Source organism: Stenella coeruleoalba, assembly GCF_951394435.1.
Source record: "Stenella coeruleoalba genome assembly, chromosome: X".
Classification (NCBI taxonomy): domain Eukaryota; kingdom Metazoa; phylum Chordata; class Mammalia; order Artiodactyla; family Delphinidae; genus Stenella; species Stenella coeruleoalba.
Genome location: NC_137152.1, coordinates 15,249,257 through 15,260,558, shown reverse-complemented (window position 1 = coordinate 15,260,558; position 11,302 = coordinate 15,249,257).

Here is an 11,302-nt window from a genome sequence, read left to right as displayed (position 1 = left end):
ATGGCAAAAGAGACTTAAGATTGAGATGGAATTAAGGTAGCTTAATCAGCAGACCTTAAAATGAGATTATTTTAGATTATCCAGGTGGGCTCAATGTAATCACAAGGATCCTTAAATGTGGAAGAGAGAAGTTTTAGAGTGACGTGATGTGAGAAAGACTGACGGCCATTGCTGGCTTTGAAGATGGAGGAAGGGGCCATGAACCAAGGAATGCCAGCAGCCTGAAGAAACTGGAAAAGGCAAGGAAAAGGACACTCCTTTAGAGACTCCAGAAGGAACACAGCCCTCCTACTACCTCGATGTTAGCCCAGAGAGACCCATTTCAGACTTCTGACCTCCAGAACTGCAATATAATAAATCTGTATTAAGTCATTATGTTTGTGGTAATTTGTTACAGTGGTGATCGGAAACTAATACAGGCCCATTATTGATAAAGTTTATCAGGGGTCAGTGAATAATGGCCTGCAGGTCAAATCTGGCCTGCCACCTGTTTTTGTAAATCAAGTTTTATTGGAATCCAGCCATACCCATTAGTTCACGTATTGTCCAAGGCTGCTATACTGGCAGAGTTGAGTGGCCGCAGCTGAGACCATTGGGCCTTCAGAGCCCAAACTATTGATAGAAAGAGACCCCTGATCTACAGTATAGTTATAAATAAAACACCATAACTGTGGATGCAAATTAGGTGTAAAAAATGTACAAAATTTCCTTGAGAAAAATAACAAATCCTCCTATACCTTTTTTTGGTTAGTAGTCTAAAATTTCTCTTGAACAGAAAATGTAGCAAAATTCCAGTTAATACAAGGCCCTCATCAGTTTCATGCAAGTGAGCTGAAATCCCAATGTGTGCCACACTATAGAAAGGTCAAGCTGCATGAATGTGAAGTGAAGGAATAAAAAATTTTATGAGGGAGGACATTTATGTTGTTGAGGTAGGCAAGAATTTAACCTTAATTCTTGTCCTTCCTGTCAAAGAAAAAAACAAACAAACAATAATTTCCAGCCTAAAAAAAGGTTGTTTTTCTTCTTTTCTTAAATCCCTTCTTCCTGCTCTCAGCTGGGAAACTCCTCTTGGATTGGCAGCATGTGCAGCCCAAGAGGCCGCCAGGCCAGTGCTCTCTGCACTGCCTGGCGTCAGCCTGCTACTCCCAACTAGCCTCAGAGGGGCTACTTCCTATTTGGGTCAACTCCCTTCTAAATGGGCGACAGAGGTAGACACTGCTAGAACGCTGTCATCCACTTGAACTTGATTATAAAGTAGCGTTACCATTCATGTTTGGCAACTGTTCTTTTATTGTAATGTTAGAATATTGTTTTGGCAAGTGTTTCAGTTCTACTAAATGCCCCCTTTTTAGCATCTTTAGCACTTTTGTTCTGAATGTTTGTGAAAATCTATTTTTTCTAAATTTTTTATCTTTTTGTCATGGAAAACATCAACCATTTATAAAAGTAGACAGAACATTATAATGAACCCCTTCACTTGTTGCACTCACTTCAACAATTAATGGTTCCTGGCCAGTCTTGTTTCATCCTTTACACCCACCTACTTCCTCTTCGTCTAAATTTTTGAAGCAAATCCAAAATATAATATTGTTATATTTTATAATATAATATTTGTTTCATTTATGAATATTTACTCATAAATATTCCAGTATATATCTCAGAAAGACAAGGACTCTTTCAAAAGTATAATCATGATACCATTATCACTTCTTAAAAATGTTTAACACTAATTCCTTATCAAATGTCCAGTCAATATTCAAGGAATTCTTTTTTTAAAATTATCCTAACTTGACCATTTTGAGCAGTCTGTGATTTTCATTCCCTCCCTGAGGCAGGCTGTGACAGAAGTGGTAAGTGCAGAATTAACATGTATTCACACACACCATCATAAACACCACCCCCCACACACAAACAAACCCTCCTGTACCCCAAAGCAGCTAACCTTCCTCATTTCTGGAATTAGGATCCCAAAGGGGGCAAAGAGGATGAGGGGGGAACAGGGCCATTGTACCTTCCTTTAACTCTGACCAACTGTAGGCAGATCAAATATTGAGGATTCCTTTTGCTTCCTTCTTAACTTTCCTCATTTCATACCCAGGTAGTTCTTTTTATTTATTTATTTATTTTGGCCGCCCTGGGAGGCTTACGGGGTCTTAGTTCCTTGACCAGGGATTGAACCCGTGCCCTCGGCAGTGACAGCACGAAGTCCCAACCACTGGACCGCCAGGGAATTCCACATATCCAGGTAGTTCTATGGCGTCTGTAGAAGTCCTCCCTACTCACATGCTAGCTTCTCTCATAAAACTCAAAACATACTTCCAACATTTTGAAATCCTTTATTGTCCATCCCTGGAGGTAAATGACACACTGTCACTTGCTCAATCAGCGGTGTGAACAAAGGTGTATAGGGTGAGACTTTGTCTATCACCCATGTTTCTGAGGGGACTCAGACTCTTGCATTCAGCATTTAAGAAATATGTGTGGTGACTGAGGTAAACAATGGATTTTCTCACAAATGGAAACACTAATGATCCAAATTTCCTTTTTTTATTTTCAATCTCTCTTGCTGAAGAAAGTCTGTTCTTTCCATTCAGGCCAGCCTAGTGGATGCCTAGGTCTGTCCTGCTTTCATGAGCCAGGGATGGAGTTGGTAAGGGGAGGAGGCAGGAAAGGTGTATGTGTGTGTCTGTGTGTTTAGCATTGCCCAAAGCATTGCTTTAAGCCTGTCATGGCTCATGCTTTTTTAAAAAAACAAACAACAAAAAAACCCAGCTTCATTGAGATATAATTCCCACACCACACAGTTCACCCATTTAAAGTGTACAGTTCAATGTTTTTTAGTATATTCACAGAATTGTGCAACCATCACCACAATCTAATTTTAGAACATTTTCTTCTCCTCCAAAACAAACTACAAAAAAAAAAAAAAAAGAAACTACACACCCATTAGTGGTCACTCCCCATCTCCCTTCACCTCCCATCCCGTGGTCTAGGCAACCACTAATCTTTCTGTCTCTATAGATTTGCCCATTCTGAACATTTCATGATTGATACTTTATTTCTTAAAGTTCAACTTTCAGGTGCTCTTTGGAAATTGGGGACGCAGACTTTCCTTTCATGGCTAACATACAGCCTTTACCACCCAATATCTAAACTGAAGCATGAAAAGGAAACTCAGAAAGGGTAATGCTAATTGTATTTCCAGAAATACAATATGTTCAATAGAAGCTGTTAGGGTTTTTTTCCTTCAAAATTGTCCTAACGAATTTCTAACTAAACAAGGAACCAGTGTATTCTTTCTTGTAGATCTGGGTCTGCATGGCAGGTTCTCCCCCAAATTGAGTAGTATTTTTCAGGACTTTCATGGAATTCAAACACAAAGACAAATGAAACAATATTCTCATGCAACCATATCTTTTTCAACATTTGAAAGAATGGATTAAAAAGAATAATCAAATTATTAAAGCATAACATAAAAACAGGCCAAAAGATAATCAAGTCATTTGGAAGTGGACGGAAGCAAACATTAACCACAGATAATGGGTCTGCTGACTTGTGTGGGTTGTTGTTGTTTTTTAACATCTTTATTGGAGTATAATTGCTTTACAATGGTGTGTTAGTTTCTGCTTTACAACGAAGTGAAACAGTTATACATATATCCCCATATCTCTTCCCTCTTGTGTGCGTTTTTAATTTCTCCTTTCTTTAAAAAACCCTGTCTTGAATCTTTGTATTCATTCACTGCTGTTTTCCTCTCTAATATTTTTGTGCAGTGCCCCAGAATATTCAACAAGGGAGGCATACAAATTAAACTGTCAGTATCCTTAAAGAGTTCTGAAGCATTTACCATTTTCCAAAAGACCAGAAAAGAAGGCTTCGGGACCATAGATAAATAACTCAATAATTTCCAAAAACAGGGCTTCCCTGGTGGCGCAGTGGTTGAGAGTCCGCCTGCCGATGCAGGGGACACGGGTTCGTGCCCCGGTCCGGGAACATCCCACATGCCGCGGAGCGGCTGGGCCCGTGAGCCATGGCCGCTGAGCCTGCGCGTCCGGAGCCTGTGCTCCGCAACGGGAGAGGCCACAACAGTGAGAGGCCCGTACCGCAAAAAACAAACAAACAAAAAAAGAAAAATAATTTCCAAAAACAACTTTGCCGTTGGTCTTCTTAGTAAGATGGATTCCACACCAGAGCTCATCAACATATTGTGACTTAGCAACATATTCTCTGAAAAGGAGGCGGGGATGATGCCTCAAACTTGGCTCTATTTATAAAAATCACTTGGAGGGTTTGGAGTTTCAATCTTTGCATTTTGAAATGTGAAGAGCAAAACAAAAATCACACCCCCAAACACCTCACTATTATTTGTTTTAAATGACTTTAGCCAGCTTAACACTAGAGCTTAATTCTTTGGGTTTGAGTTGACAGCTAAAACAACACCCATTGAGAATGTTAGTACAAACATAGATAAAGGCTGTTAAAAAGACAAATGTCGCAGTCCCATGTTTTGTTGCATTACTCAGTTTAAACTGAAAATGGTGTTGGGATTTTTTTTTCTCCTGAAGGAAGGAAACTTTTTTCTGTTCCTGGGCTTCATGGTTATTTCCTCTCTTCCACTGTTGGAGCCCGACAGAGCCAACCCTTACATCAGAGGCATCTGTTTGCACAAGGAAACTTTTGGTAAAATACAACTGGCCCTAAAAGGTTATTGTAAGGAGCTTTGGGTTACTCAGTAAGTTTTAAAAAGCTATATTTTGAACATCTGAAGGACAAGTGTTGCGGGAATATGCTCTGTGTGTGAATGGGAGTGAGTTGAGGAAGGGTCCTGTCTGCTCGGGGAAGGGGGGCGGTATGAGGGATAGGATCTTGAGTTCACAGACCATCAGAGACTTTCTCTGGCCACTCTTCAGGCTCTTTGGATCCTTTCAATTTTGGTTAATTAGCAGCACGAACATCACCCATGGTTAGGGGCAGGGAGCTGTATTGTTAATACAAAATTACTGAGTTCGGAAACATGCAACAAAGATTTCAACCAACAGTCCTTAATTGATGCAAAAATTTCTTCTGACTCCTGCCATCCCGAATCACTGTAGGACTTAGTTCTAGGACTCCCTATTGAACCAAGGAGAATACTCCTCTTCCTTTAGCCCTGGTCATCTTTCAATACACAGGGGGACCGTCTGTGGGGCTGCTTCTGTATGATACTAGTGGGTGAAGAATTTGCAACTGCTTCACTAGTGAGATGCAGTAAGAGAAATCTGAGATCCCATTTCCCTGAGTGAAGTATTCTACTGAGCTCTCATGTGATAAAGTAAAAAAGTTCAATGCCAGGTTGTCCTAGGGGAGATATGTTTTCTCCTATAAAGTCCAGGAGGAAAGCCTTCACAGCCGCAACTCCTTCACTTATTCAACAAATATTTATTGAGCTCTTTTCATGTGCCAGGAGCTATTCTGGGTTTCCAGAATACAGAAATGAATAAGACCAACAAAAATCTCCACCTTCATTGAGCTCCTATTCTAATGAGGAGAAAGGCTACAGATATGTTGATGGTTGTCCACCAAAAATCCATTTTCCACCTATCCCTTGGAAAATGGGATGCTAAGCTATATTTCTCAGTTTCCTTTAGCGTTAGGTGTGGTCATGTGACTAAGTTCTCGCTGATGAAATGTGAGTGGCAGTGACTTACGCTACTTCCTAAATTGGGCTTTGAGACTTTGGCTGTGCCTCCTTCATGTTCTCTTCCCCTCTTCAGCCAGCAGGGACCTGAACCTGGTAGTAACCCAGCTTCAATCATGCATATGAGAAAAGTGCTGTAGGAGGTGGCAGAGCAACACAGTGGGAGGATCCCAGATCTCTGAATGACTGGAGCAGAGATACTCTACTGGTGTAGACTGTTCATTTCTATATTCTTCAAGCCATGGTACTCTGGGGTTTCTTGCTTATAGTCATTTGACAATACCCTAACTAATATAATAAACAAATAAATATGTAAGACATGATAATGTCATACGGGATAACTGCAATGGAGAAAAATAAAAGCATAATGAGAATAGAGAAGAACAGAGTTGCCATTTATTGAATTGGGGAAGATTCTGTGAAGATCAGGTTTGGGGGAAGAGCAAGGGTTAATTTGGGGATATATTAAGTTTGAGGATGCCTCATAGACATCCAAATAGAGATGCCAGGTAGGAACAGATGGATATGTAAATCTAGAATGAAGGGAGAAATGCATCTGCACACAGATAATATAAAGCTATAAATTGGATGAGATCACCGGGGAAGGGAGGGAGGGTAAACAGAGAAGTGCTGTAAGAAGAGAGACCTGGAGCCTTCCAACATTTACAGTTTGGGCAGTTGAAAAGGAATCAGCGGGGTAACCAAGAAAAAGCCCTCAGTGAAGTAGGAGGAAAGCCAAGAGAGTCTGGCATCCTGGAAGCTTCGTGAACAAAGTATTTCAAGATTATTCACCGAAAGGCACTGAGGGACAGAAAGGGAGCACAACTCTGAGAACCAAAAAGCCCAGGGTGCTATTGCCATCATTTATCAATTGAGACCTTAAGTAGGTCTCTTAATAAAATTGAGGCCCAGGGGCTTCCCTGGTGGCGCAGTCGTTAAGAGTCCGCCTGCCAATGCAGGGGACACGCGTTCGAGCCCTGGTCCGGGAAGATCCCACATGCCATGGAGCAACTAAGCCCGTGCGCCACAACTACTGAGCCTGTGAGCCACAACTACTGAGCCCGTGTGCCACAACTACTGAAGCCCATGTGCCTGGAGCCCGTGCTCGGCAGTAAGAGAAGCCACTGCAATGAGAAGCCTGCGCACTGCAACGAAGAGTAGTCCCCGTTTGCCGCAACCACAGAAAGCCCGCATGAAGCAACGAGACCCAACGCAGCCAAAATAAATTAATTAATTAAAAAGAAATTGAGGCCCAGAGAGTTTATCGGTGTTAGGGGACAGCTAAACTCAATGACCCACAAGCTTCCTCTAAGGGACTTCCCTAGAGGTCCAGTGGTTAGGACTCTGCACTTTCACTGCTGAGGGCCCAGGGCCACCGAGAAAAAAAAAAAAAAAGCCTTCCTCTAAGCTATAAAATTTGGGAGGAAAATAAGTAAAAGTGAAAACTTCAGTATGACTTAGTTTTTTATTCCTTAGCTAGACTATAAGTGTTTTCAGGGTAGGGAAACAAGTCCTATATACCTGCATCCCCACATCCCGCACAGGCTAGAGGGTCTCACAGCAGATACACAGTAGATACGAGTATCTGATAACTCCACGTGAAACTCTTCGGCCTCATCTTGTCTGAATACTGAGGATTATAAATGCAACCGACAGAAGAAATAGAGCCAGGTTCCCACGAGAACAGAGTCCAGGAGGACACAGATATGTAAGCTCCATGCACAGCGCACAAACACCACCCATGTCTTGCCACCTCCTCTTGAGGCAAATCTTTCAGTTAAACCTTGAAACCACTCAAAGATGTGTCTCAACTTTTTCTCCTTTTCTTTCTCAGGTACATTTCCATCCCTGGAGATGCTCAAGAGGAAAGCAAAGCAGGCAACCGGAAGGGAAAGGATCATGAAGCAAAAGTACAAATAGAGCCACGAACTTCCAAGTGACTTATTGGGGAAAAGTTGTCTCTATGAGTTCTTTAATGGGGAATGTGCAAACATCCTGTTCAGAAGTTATTCCTGATTGGCTTTGGCTATCATATTCCACAGATACTTAAACTGACCAAACCAAGGTTTTGAAGTGGCTTGCTTGTTCTTTTGGAGTCTCTTTTGGTTTGTATCATGCCACAAGACAGCTTTTAGGAACACTGTAGAATAGTGCATCTCCATTTTTTCTCCCAGCGATTCTATGGTATAAATAGGGTGATTTTATAATGTGAAATGCCAATGAAATTTGTGAACCTGAGGCCTTAATTTTTTAAAGATTATCACTAAATATTACATTGGTTTAACCTCTAAATCCTCAGCATAATTTTTGCTCAGCTGTTTCCTTCTCAAATATAATAAATGAGATTTCAGGAATGCAGGCTATGAAATAATGTTAATAACAGTGTTTTCACAATAAGCACCAACCTAAATGATTTCCCAATAGCTTGTTGTTGAAAAATAATCACAACAGAGTAGTCTCCCTAAAAAAAGCTGCAGAATTTTTGTTTGTTGAAATTTTGTTGTTGAAATTAAAAGTCTACCGATAGACCATTAAGTAATCATATTTAGTGCCCTCTTGTATTTTAACAGATGTTTATAAACTCAGGATAAACACAGAATGACTTGTGCAATTGCCTGTTTTGGACAACCTCAGAAAACTTGACTAGTCTTTTCAGGAATAATAATGTTATGAGAATATCTTGTTTTCTCTTAACAACTCAGAATTATTTCATTTTGTGCTATTAACATATTTGCAATCTGGATGGACACTGCAATTACTCTTGAGTAACTACATATATGAGGAAATCTGAGATGCCTTATTGATCTAAACCCAGTAATTGATTTAGAACTTCTTTTTCTTTTGGTGTCTTGTTCTCTTTCCATTTCTTGCCACTTTTACTATTCATTTACCTGGAGATGTGAACTCAAGAGGTGTTCACACAGCCTGCAATTTTAGTGACTGTAACAACTGTTTTCACAGTATGGCAGTGCCTCAAAAAACTAAAAATAGAGTTGCCACATGATCCAGCAATCCCACTCCTGGGCATATATCTGGACAGAACTACAACAAAAAGATACATGCACCCCAATGTTCATAGCAGCACTATTCACAAGAGCCAAGACATGGAAACAACCTAAATGTCCATCGACAAATGAATGGATAAAGAAGATGTGGTACATACATAGAATGGAATACTACTCAGCCATAAAAAAAGAATGAAATAATGTCATTTGCAGCAAAATGGATGGACCTGGAGATTATCATATTAAGTGAAGTAAGTCAGAATGAGACAAATACCATATGATATCACTTACATGTGGAATCTAAAATATGACACAAATGAACTTATCCACGAAACAGAAATAGACTCACAGACATAGAGAACAGACTTCTGGTTGCCAAGGGGGCAGGCAGTGGGAGAGGGATGGATTGGGAGTTTGGGATTAGCAGATGCAAACTATTATATATAGAATGGATAAACAACAAGGTCCTACTGTATAGCACAGGGAACTATAGTCAATATCCTGTGATAAACCATAATGGAAAAGAATATTAAAAAGAATGTATATATATGTATAACTGAATCACTTTGCTGTACAGCAGAAATTAACAGAACATTATAAATCAACTATACTTCAAAAAAAAACAGAAAACAAAACAGGGCTTCCCTGGTGACCCAGTGGTTAAGAATCCACCTGCCAGGGCTTCCCTGGTGGCGCAGTGGTTGAGAGTCGGCCTGCCGACACAGGGGACATGAGTTCGTGCCCCGGTCTGGGAGGATCCTGCGTGCCACGGAGCGGCTGGGCCCATGAGCCATGGCCGCTGGGCCTGCGCGTCCAGAGCCTGTGTTCCGCAACGGGAGAGGCCACAGCAGTGAAAGGCCCGCGTACCGCAAAAAAAAAAAAAAAAAAAAAAAAAAAAGAATCCACCTGCCAATGCAGGAGACACAGGTTCGAGCCCTGGTCCGGGAAGATCCCACATGCCACGGAGCAACTAAGCCAGTGCGCCACAACTACTGAACCTGCGCTCTAGAGCCCACGAGCCACAACTACTGAGCCTGCGTGTCACAACTACTGAAGCCCATGAGCCAAGAGCCCATGCTCCGCAACAAGAGAAGCCACCGCAATGAGAAGCCCACACACCGCAATAATGAGTAGCCCCTGCTCGCTGCAACTACACACAGCAACAAAGATCCAACACAGCCAAAAATAAATAAAATAAATTTAAAATTTTTTTAAAAACTAAATTTCCCTTAAAAAAATAAACAGATGGGAAAAAAAGAACTGTTTTCACTGCCTTTTGAAGCTAAAAAGTGCAACCACTATGTGATAAGTTGTTTCCTCTCGATATTAGAAATAAAGCAGTTTAAAGAGCAAGGGAACTTTTCTAATAGGTCTCAAAGACTTGCATAGATAGAAACACTTTTGTCTTTTCCTTGCATCCTCTTCTTGGTGCTATAAAACAAGCTCTTTGCTATTGCTTTGTAAGACAGCATGTCAGTTTGCTTTTTACCTGCCAATACCAGAAAATCTAACTAGGAACAGCTTAAACCAGCACTTCTCAAATTTTCATGTGGCTAGGAATCACCAGGGGCTCTTTTTAAAATGCAGCTTCTGATTCATTAGGTCTGGAGCATTTCTAACAGCTCCCAAGCATGCTGATGCTACTGGTAATCATACTGCATCTTGAGTAGCAGGGGCTTAAACAGAAAAAAACCTTTATTACCTCATGCAACAAGTCCATAGGAAGGACGTTCTAGGGTTAGTTCATTCAGAAATTTAATGATGTCATCAAGAACCCAGGTTTTTTCTTTCCCCTCTGCCATCCTCAGCATGTTGGCATTAGTCCACGTTTGCCCCCTAATGGTTGCAAGAAGGCTGCAGCAGGACCTACTATCACCTATTCACCCAGCCAAAGACAGAGGCAGAAAGACCAGTTTCTCCTTATGTATCTCTTTGAGTTTCCCAGAAGACTTGCACTCTACCCCCAGAAGACTTTCCCTTATGTCCAACTGACCAGAATTGTGTGTCACAAATTTGTTCCCAAACCAATCACCAGTGATTGGCTTTGACTACTCAAGATTCATCCTCTGAGGCTAGGAAGTGTCCTGACCTTCCTTGAAACACATAGCTTGAACAAAATCAGAGTTCTATTTGTTATAGAGAAAGGAGGTAACAGGGCTGTTGGGTAGGCAGCCAAGAGTGTCTGCCACAAGCAATGTCCAAGGCTGGACTTCTAATTTACATGGACACTGCTTGGTTTTCTTTAAGAAAGAATTCAGGGGCTTCCCTGGTGGCGCAGTGGTTAAGAGTCCGCCTGCCGATGCAGGGGACGCGGGTTCGTGCCCCGGTCCAGGAGGATCCCGCGTGCCGCGGAGCGGCTGGGCCCGTGAGCCATGGCCACTGAGCCTGCGCGTCCGGAGCCTGTGCTCCACAGCGGGAGAGGCCAAAGCAGTGAGAGGCCCGCGAACCGCAAAAAAATAAATAAATAAAAATTTAAAAAAGAAAGAATTCAAAGCTCACTCTAACAAATACCACTGCAATGAAAAAATCTCTATGACCACATGTCTAATCTTCAGCCAATGGATAACACATTCTAAACAATATTAAATGCAACAAGTACGGCCAACTCCAGTGAAAC